Raw genomic sequence first — 9,522 nt, 5'->3', positions numbered from 1 at the left:
AGAACCCACCAGCGCCGTGGCCTTGAATATCAATGCACGGGCTGGCTTCAGACCACCAAGTTCGTTAAAAAAATGTCTCTGGCAGGGTGTCACTGGCAGACTTGAGGGGTTTCGGTTTGCTCTCTATTCGGAATCACAGCCGCGCACATGCCGTGTTGACTTGGAACGGGAGGGGGCGGGAACCAAACCCACCGCTCGGCGCGCACGCCTTGGTCTCACATTCCAGACCCAAGCTGATGTGTGTCCGCGCGACATGGGGCGGGGGGGCGGGTTCTCTTCGGATGTTTCATTCGCCATCTGCACGTCACTCCCAAAACTTTTCCTCCCTGCGCTCGGGGAGTCAGGTTGACGCGCCCCGCATGCCGGGCTCCGGGCGCGGGGCTAGGCGCGCTCCCGCGGAGCCGGAGCCGCAGAGGCTGGGCTGCCCCCGCCGCCCCCAGGCTGGACTCCTGCTTCTCAGGTACAAGTTGGGTGCCAGGCGCGGCGCGGGGGCGGCCACAGGCGGCGGGTGGGTGTCTGGCCCCGAGCTCCGGCGCCCCTCCGCGTTCCGGCCGGGCAGCGCCGGGGTCGGCCCGGGCTGGGCGTAGGGAGTCCGGGCCGGCCGAGGCTGCGCGCAGCCTCACTCCCCACGGCGCTCTCCGCGCGGTGGCGGCGGAGGCGGCGGCGGCGGAGGCGGCGGCGGAGGCGACGACGGCCCAGGCAGACAATGAACTTGCGAGCGCGCGCAGAGCCCAGGCAGGTTTGGGCCCCGCGACCCTCGGCCCAGCCTCACCGAGGCAATCGGCGTCTCCAGCGGAGGGCGTCCCCTCGCCGCCGATCCCGGCCGCGCTCTGGGCGCCCCGCGCGCCGGGGACTCCGCGGGAAGGGATGCTCGGCGGCGGCGGCGGCGCCAATGGCTCGCACGCCCCCCTCTCCCGCTAGGGAGAATGCGATCGGAGCTCCGGGACCGGGGACTCGGCGGCGGGGTGGTGGCGCTGCGGACAGCTGCCTCTGGGCACGCACAGGCCGGCTGTCCAGGAGAACGGCCCCAGGAGTCGGAATGGGGGTGCGGGGGGCGCGCTCTGCAGGCGGAGGACCGACTGACCGACCGATCGGTGCTTTCTCCCTAGGAGCGCGCGTGGGGTGAAGGTGGGGGTAGGGATTCCCCAGCCAGGCGCTCCGCTCCGCGGCGCACTTCGGGGAAGTTTCCAGGCGCGGCCCGGGGCAGGTTGGTGTGTTTGCTATCCGCCACTCTCTCCCTGACACGGGTTCGGGCCCACCTTCCTGCCCAGGCTCCAATCCCGCGGCCGCCCCGGGCGGGGAGGCGTGGGGTGGGGGATCCCAGGCGCGGAAGCCCGTGGGACCGGGTTCCGGGAGGGGGACCGCGTGGGCGGGCCTGGGAGGAGACCCGGGAGCGGCGAGGCCCGGAGCGGCCTGAACTTTTGCTCCCCGCCTTCTTCCTCTGGGCCCTCCGCCCCCTGTCCCCTCCCAGCGCCCAGCCGCAGCTCCGGAGGCGGTGTGACTCGGGAGGAGCCGGCGCTTCCCGGCGGTGGCGGAGGCGGCGGCGGCGTCCCCAGCCGGCCTGGGCGCGGCGAGCCAAACGCTGCAGGTCTGAGCCGAGCGGCGCTGAGGGGCGGCGGGGGCTGCGGGGCGACGGAGCTGCGGGGAGCCGGGGTGGCATCAGCCCCTGCGAGGGGGCGACGCCGCCGATTGGGATGGAGCGCGAGTCTGTTGGGCTATAGGTGCGGGTGTAGAGGACTCGGCGGCCGTGGGCTGATGGGGGACGGGTCGCGGCGCAGGTGGCCCCCTTGGAGTCCTCCTAAGATCACGGGATGGAGGCGCCCGGGAGAAGCGAACCTCGCCTTTGGGAGAATGAATGAAGCGCTGTGAAAGCGCCTTCCGACTCCTCCGGGCGAACGGATTGGCCGGCGTGCGCGCGTGTGTGTGCGTGTGTGTTTAGGATTCGGAGCCGCCAGGGTCCTGGGCGCGGCTGCTTGACCGCCCCGTCGCGGTCCTGGCCCCACGTTGCCCGTCCGCCCCGCAGCCCGGGTCGGCCCGCGGGGGCTGGAGCGGCGGGTACAGACTGAAGGCTGGGGCTCGGGGGCTGGCTGTTGGCAGCTGGAAGTCCGCGCCTGGAGTAGGGAGGTTCGAGAAGGAGGCGATAAAGCCTGGGGCTGAGCCCAGCTTCCCCGCCCCCGGTCCGTTTTCCCATTCCCCGAGGCCCTTGCTACATTCATGTTGGGTGAGTTGATGGCACGGAGTTTGGGGGAATGAAGTTACATCTCTAGGAAGCCCCAGGGCGCCCCGCGAAGGGATGTGGCGCGCCGTCTTGTGAGGCTGAGCCAAGGGGTTTGCAGGGCCCCAGATCTTATCAGCTGCGGTTCTAGAAGGACATCCACCAGGTGACGGAGCAGAAAAGCAGTCGGGGGGCGCACCTCCTGAGGCGCCCGGGGGGAAACTGAGGCCTGGAGATTTGCCCCAATATCCTCTAGAACTGCCCCCCTCCCGTTCCTCCCCCACACAGCATTTCCCATGTCCAACTTTCCTACTCCCCTTCCCCCAGTGGCAAAATCAGGAGCCCTCCCTTCCAGAACATGGTTCTTGTTAATTTTACCAACAGCATGTTGAATCCGGATGTCTTAGCATACACATCATATATGATTTTGTTTAAAATAGCATGGGAATAAAATGCCTTTTAACTGCTGCTGCTAGGTAGTTTTTAATCAAATAGGTTTTTCAAATGGGTTTAGTCAAATAGGTTTTTGTCTCTAACGCTCCTGAAAGATTTCCAGGAGAATGTCCTGCCTCCTGCTGGCTGGGGGAACTGAGCCAGCAGGTGAAGCAGCTTGCCAGGCTCTCTCAGTGCATAGGTGCACAAGTGAGCCAGAAGTGGAGCTGCAGGGGGCTCTTCTCCCCCTTCCAGGTCCAGCTCCCTGGCCCTCCGAAGGGAATTCAGCAGTGTTTTTGTGTTCTTTCTCGGGTGTTGCATGACTGCAGTGAGCAGCATTAATTCATCCAGGACCTTGTGTTTGGAGGCAGGATGGAGAGGCTGATTTGTCCAGAGTGGATCCCCTGCCTGCCTTGCTGTTCTTTGATGATCAGATGGCCAGAGGTCCCAGCACTGTCACGGTGGTTGCTGTGAGGCCTCTGTGTCTGCACCTTTCTTCTTTTCTGTTGCTGTTGCCTGTGGCCAGGAGAAGGGAGGTGTTTGGTTTTCCCACTGGCCCGAAGAAGAGAAGATTAATCCCAGTGTGTGGAAGAGGCAGTGTTTGCAGGAAAGTTTGGGAGAGGTTGGGAAGTGGACTTTGCTTATTTGGTGTCTGGAGAAGGCGCAGAAGAGAAGCCCCAAGTTAACCATCTAGTCCACAGGAATCTCAGGCTCTTGGAACCTGCTCTAGTGGGTGCTTCAGGTTAGAGCTGGGCTGTGATTAGACCGTGGGTGTCCAAGGCCGCCTATGACCTGGCTGGAGGTTGCCTGGCGCACTGGCTTCCAGTTGAATCCCTGCTAGCTTCAGGGGATGGGGAGAGGTGGGGAGACTCCGGGGCTGCCCTGAGCAGGTGAGCACATGCCCTACCCAAGAGGGCAGCTTTGATTCAGCTTTACCCAGCTGGGAGAAAAATTGACTTGACAAGTCTTGTTAATTTTCAAGGAAATTCTCAAGCCTGAACATTTAAGTGTGGGCTCAAATTCTACAGGGAAAGGAGACGGTTGGGAGTGGGTGCTCTGCCAAGAAGTCTGAAGCTTGACATCTGGTCCTGAGTTTGCATATTGGGAAGGGTGTCCCACCATCAGAGAGGTGTAACACATGATAAGGATATGGAGACCACAGCCCCAGGCCAAGGGACTAGAATGACGGACGCCTCTGTGCCTGTGGCCAAGTGCCAGCCTTCATGTGCTGTGTGTCACGCATCCATTCAGTAGCTGTCTGATGAACTCCTGTCTCAGTTGGTAAAGAATTTGCCTGCAATGTAGGAGACCCGGGTTTGATCCATGGGTCAGGAAGATGCCTTGGAAAATGAAATGGCAACCCACTCCAGTATTCTTGTGTGGAGAATTCCATGGACAGAGGAGCTTGGTGGACTACAGACCATGGGGTCACAAAGAGTTAGACATGACTGAGGGACTAACACTCTCACTTGCCATATGGAAAGAGGCACTCTGCATAAAACTTTTCATATTGTTTCATTATTCAATAGTATACACCGATACCGGGAGAAGACAGAGTTCCTGCCTTTCTAGGAAGGGCGCAGGCAAAAATGTCTGTGCCAGGTAGATAGTTGAGCAGTGAGCTGCATTAACAGCTGGGAGAGTAAGGCCAGGAAAAAGGCCAGTGAGGGATGGGTGGCCTGGGAGGAGTCTTTTCTTACCATTGTGAGAATTGAGGCTTGGAGCAGTGAGTCTCAAGTCACAGAGCCCAGAAGTGAAACATCAGCCCAGATCTCCAATGCTCTGGCTCCTGGGCCGGCTCTTACATCCCACCCTGCCAGGCTGGAGCCTCTTGGAATCTCCCAGATGAGTGGACATCCCCTTTTCTGGGCAGCTCTTGCTTCCTGCCCCCCAGATCCAGACCCTGTCCTGATCCCCAGGCGTCAGCAGTTCCAGGATTACAGAGGTACTGTTTAGAACCTGTTCATATGAGAGACGAGTTTCCTTGATCTATGAGTAAAAGCAGAAAGTACTTAGAAACCTAGCTGGCCTGGGAGCGTTGTTGTGTGAGCATTCCCTCACCAGGCGTCTCTTGAGCGGCAAGTGATGTGGAAGTGATGCTTTCAGTCATCAGCTGGTGAGGATGGTGCACCACCTGAAAGCTGGGCTGCTCGGGACGGTGGCTGACTTCCGCCCTAACTGTGCCGCTTCGCTGCGATTCAGAGCCTGTCTTTTCACTTAGCTGACAGCATATCGGGGGACTGTTCTGACTTGCACAGGGTGTTTCTTTATTGTTCTCAGGTGCTGGGGTCTGATTTCCTTCCTGAGAGGCTCCTCCGTTAAAACGAAGTGCTAGGATGGGAAGATTTGTGTGTAGACCTGGGTCTTCACGGCGTGAAATGAAGCGCAGAGGTGGTTGTTATCTAGTGTGTGTATCCAGTGTCCACATCTAGGAAGAAAAGTAAAGGGTCTGTGTTCATTCGGGCCAATACATAGTATTTTTAAGTATGGGCATTGGGGAGGAAGACATTTGGTCCTAACAGCTGTCCTTTGCTGGGTCCCTACGGGTTCCCAGCTTGCCCTATGCCAGCCTGGTCAGACAGGTCTCCCTTTGTCTCAATCAGAGGGCGGGGAGGCTGTTGGAGACCACAGGGCCCAATCATTTAGCCCTCCGGATGTGCAAGAGGTCGGATCACAGAATGGCAGTGGAGGAAGGAGGGACTCAGGGTGGGGGTGGGGAAAAGCAGTCATAGCTCTCAAAGGGGAAGGCGGTGATGAATCAGCAAGTGGGGTGGGGGGGTGGCAAAGGAAAGCAGGTTCTCGGTCTCTGTTGATTTCGAAAGGGATGTGGAGGAAATGCGAGCAGCCTGTTTCATCAGCACCAGCCAAACGTGGCATTTATGTCTTCCTCCAGGTGCAAGCCCAGGGCCAGGTGCATGGGGGCCACAAGGCAGAGCTTAGAGTAGTGGGCCAGGCAGAACTTGCACGAGTCAGACTACGTAACACTGCCCAGAGCGCAGCAGTTGCTAGGTTAGCGCGGCTCTGAGATTGGAGTGGCCTGAGAGCTGGGGCCTGAGAGCTGAGCCAGGTGTTATTCGCTCTGTTGTGTCCTGCTCTTTGCAACCCCATGGACTGTAGCCCGCCAGGCTCCCCTGTCCAAGAGATTCTCCGGGCGAGAATCTGGAGTGGGTTGCCATTCCCTTCTCCAGGGGATCCTCCCCACCCAGGGATCGAACCCAGGTCTCCTGAGTCTTCTGCATTGCAGGTGGATTCTTTACCATCTGAGCCGCCAGGGAAGTCCTACACAGGACACTTAATACCTGCTTGGAGTGGTGCCTAGCATACAGTAAGTGCTTAATATACATCAGCTCTAGAGCTCATTACTGGGGATGGGAGAATGTTTCTGAGCTCCCTGAAATTGCTTGCCCAGCTTTCTTTTTTTTTAAATGTAGCTGTGTATATTTCATGGTGGAGGAGGGGAGCATGACTTTTAGCATATTCTACCTCAGAGAGCTTCTCTGACACCCCAGGACGCCTTAGCTTCTAGTCAGGCTGATTGCTTCATCTCTCCCGGCAAAGAGAGGGCTACATCCACAGCCGCCCTCTGAGATGTTTCCAGCGGACGCCGTGGACAGGTGGCCGGGCGGTTTGGCTGTGCTCCTGTATAGTGGTGATTAAGCCGGGGGCAGATCAGGGGATGTTCTGGGGAGGCCAGCTTTCGAATGTTGCATTCCTGAGCCCCACTCCAAGCTTCAAAGAGTTCTGAGCGGGTGTGCCGGGGCCTTCTTGCCCGGGCAGGCTCATCCTGACACCTATGCTATGTTTCTAGAATTTGTCCGGGTCCAGGCCTTCTGGGTCTCTGAAGCAAGAAAGGCTGGCAGATCCTCAAAAGCAGAGAGTGTCATTATAATGGAAACCTGGACCCTTTCCAGAACTGTGCTTGTGATAAAAATATTGAGACAGGCCGCCTCATCATCCAGGTGCCTGGAAAATACCCCAACATGGGCACATAATTAGATTACAGGGCTGTGCTATGCTCAATCACCTCGGTTGTGTCTGACTCTTTGCGACCCCACGGACTGTAGCCCATCAGGCTCCTCTGTCCACGGGGTTCTCCAGGCAAGAGTACTGGAGTGGGTTGCCATGCCCTCCTCCAGCGGATCTTCCTGACCCAGGGATTGAACCCACTTCTCTTACGTCTCCTGTGTTGGCAGGCTGGTTCTTTACCCACTAGCGCCACCTTTCTGTTCAGATGCTCAGTCGTGTCCCACTCTTTTCAACCCCATGGACTGCAGCACGCCAGGCTTCCCTGTCCTTCACCACCTGGGCAGGCACAGTTATTTTTTCCTATGACGGGTGGTTTCACATCTTCTCTTGAAATGGAATATGTGCCTGCTGACCCTTTTTGCTCCCTGTGATCGAGATGATATTGGTGTGACCTCAGAGGGGGAGAGGCCTCGGGAGATGGTGGGTCCCTTCCTCCAGGGTAGCCCTGGATCTCGGGGAAGTTCTGACCTGCTCTGCTTGCCCTTGTAGGGAGCTGCCCTGAGGGGGCCGGGGGCCCATAGCGCATTTGCTGTGAGGTTGGAAGGTGCATTTCAGAGTCTGAGAGGCCTGTAAAGCTGTGTTATTGTCTCACTCCTTGTTGAAAGGGGTCTGGACTGCTGTGTCTCCCCTTTGTGACATGCGTTAGCTGATTCGGGCTGAATGAGGCGAGTTTGACTAGCACCTTCATTTCCCAATCAACCAAAGGTTTGATGCCCATCACACGGATGTGGATTTAGCCTGAGTGTGGAATCCCTTGTCCCCTTGGAGAGGCAGCCTAGGTGGTGGGGTGAGCCTGGACGCCACGTGGACCTGGGCTTGAGTCGCTCCTGTGCTTCTGTGTTCCATTATCGTGACCCTGGGCCAGTGGTTACATCTGCTTGGTCATCAGTTTCCTTATCTGTAAAGTGGGGTTGATAATCTCTATCTTGTTTTTGTAGCATAGTTTGGGTACCAGGAGTACAAATGGGCTTCCCTGATAGCTCAATTGGTAAAGAACCCGCCTGCATTGTGGGAGACCCCAATCGATTCCTGGGTCGGGAAGATCTGCTAGAGAAGGGATAGGCTACCCACTCCAGTATTCTTGGGTTTCCCTTGTGGCTCAGCTGGTAAAGAATCCACCTGCAATGCGGGAGACCTGGGTTTGATTCCTGGGTTGGGAAGATCCCCTGGAGAAGGGAAAGGCTACCCACTCCCATATTCTGGTCTGGAGACTTCTCCATGGGGTCCCAAAGAGTGGGACACGACTGAGGGACTTTCACTTTCTTTTCACAGTACAAATTAGGGTCCAAGGGAGCCCCCCAAATTAAACCCCTCTTTCCTGGCCAAGTTCTGAACCAATGGAGAGAGGGGAGGAGAAAGATGCATAAAGAGAAATGCAGTATTTGGTCCCAACTGAAGTGGATCTTGGAGAATGTGATTGAACCAGTGGGCATGTGGGCATCGCATACCTGAAGTAAGAAGCGGGCAGTGAGGCCCACTGACCTCTCCTGAGTCGCAGGCCAGTGGGAAAGCAGCAGCCTCTTCCGGGGCGGCCGCCACTGCCCCCCTCAACCTGGTGCAGCCAGCAGGGGGCAGTGCCTACTCTGTGTGGGAAGAGATGAGGCCAGGCTCTTGCTTGCACGCTCCTGGGATGGTGTGGACCTCACCAGGTGGAGACACAGTGGTGGTACACAGGCAGCTCTGTCTCCATGAGACAGGAAACATCAGGAGTGGGCAAGAAGAGTCCCCCGCGGCCCCCCACCTCCCCTGACCCCTCCATCCACCCAGAGCAAATGATAGGTGTTGAGCCCGGGGCCTGACCCATGGAGGGGTCTCACACGTGGCACCTGTTAGGTACAGAGTTGATAAGGACAGCATCAGATATGCAGTCGGTAAGGACATCAAGGTTAGGAGGTAAGCCTGTCGACTGTGTTGCTATCTGCAGAGCATGGCAGTGATGAGTTAGATTGAGGTAATGATCAGCCTTTGACCTCAAGGCTGCATTCTGACTGTAACACAAGGGTAATTTACAAGGAGGGGCAGAACCACTGGCAGACTGACCGTCTGGTAGCCTGAGTGTGAGGGCCTTTCTGCCTTCTCTCGGTCCCCCACTCTTGATTCCCCCTCTCGGCCTGAATCTTCGTCCAGCCCCCTGCCCCCATCTCCTCATTGCCTTCTGGAAGTTTTGCGAGTAATTCTTAACCGTCTTTCCACATCCTTCCATCCAGATGTCACCGTTCTCCTCTGAGTGTCTGCAGGGATCCTCTACTGACCTTGACCTTGACCCCATCCTCCTTTTTACCATGATCTTTCTAGTATTCCTGGGTGTGGTCCACTCACCCCAGCCTGGTGAGCCTCTCAAGGGTGAGAGGCTGTCTGGGGGTCCGGTCAGTCGCTAGAGACTGTCGTTTGTTGAATTAACACATCAAGAACCAGCTTGTCCTGGAGAAAGGGCTGTGATGGATTTCGTGTGGGCCTCTGAATGTACACCCAAAGAAGACAGAAAAGTAACCCCAGTTTGGTAGCGTGGTGCAGGAGAGTTAGTGCTTATCAGTAAATTTCAGAAGGAGTCAAGAGCCTAATGTGCTAAACTTGGCTTTCCTGACATTAGGTTTTGGGCTATTACACAGTTTTTTTTGTGTGGCTGGAGAGTCTTGGGGAAAAATACTATGGAAATTTGTATTTCAGGAATAGAAGCAGGAGCCATTAACTCAGGCAAGAAATGTGGGAGCTGTTAGTGTTTCTTATAGCCGGTATAAATAGCTTGTCATTAAGTTCCATGCTCCTTTGTTTGGAATGTAAATATTTGCATTAAAAATATAAAGTATGTCCTGGAGTGTATTTATAGAGACCATAATTTCCAAACCGAA

General features: G+C 56.9%; 1 protein-coding gene across 3 annotated transcripts in view; it reads left to right on the top strand.

Moving 5' to 3' along the window:
- Positions 1–373: 373 nt before the first annotated feature.
- CHST15 (carbohydrate sulfotransferase 15) overlaps positions 374–9,522 on the top strand; it is an 80,352-nt gene continuing 71,203 nt past the window's right edge. For 2 of the 3 annotated variants that reach the window (XM_061403804.1, XM_061403802.1), the window contains exon 1: positions 374–460. The gene's annotated coding sequence lies outside the window, so the exon portion shown is untranslated. Of the gene's footprint in view, positions 461–1,501; positions 1,589–9,522 lie in introns of those variants that run through there. The other variant, XM_061403803.1, reaches the window with a different exon arrangement.

Source organism: Bos javanicus, chromosome 26 (genome assembly GCF_032452875.1).
Source record: "Bos javanicus breed banteng chromosome 26, ARS-OSU_banteng_1.0, whole genome shotgun sequence".
NCBI classification, from domain to species: Eukaryota; Metazoa; Chordata; class Mammalia; order Artiodactyla; family Bovidae; genus Bos; species Bos javanicus.
The sequence above is the reverse complement of the archived record's forward strand: the minus strand, read 5'-3'. Positions and strand labels throughout refer to the sequence as shown.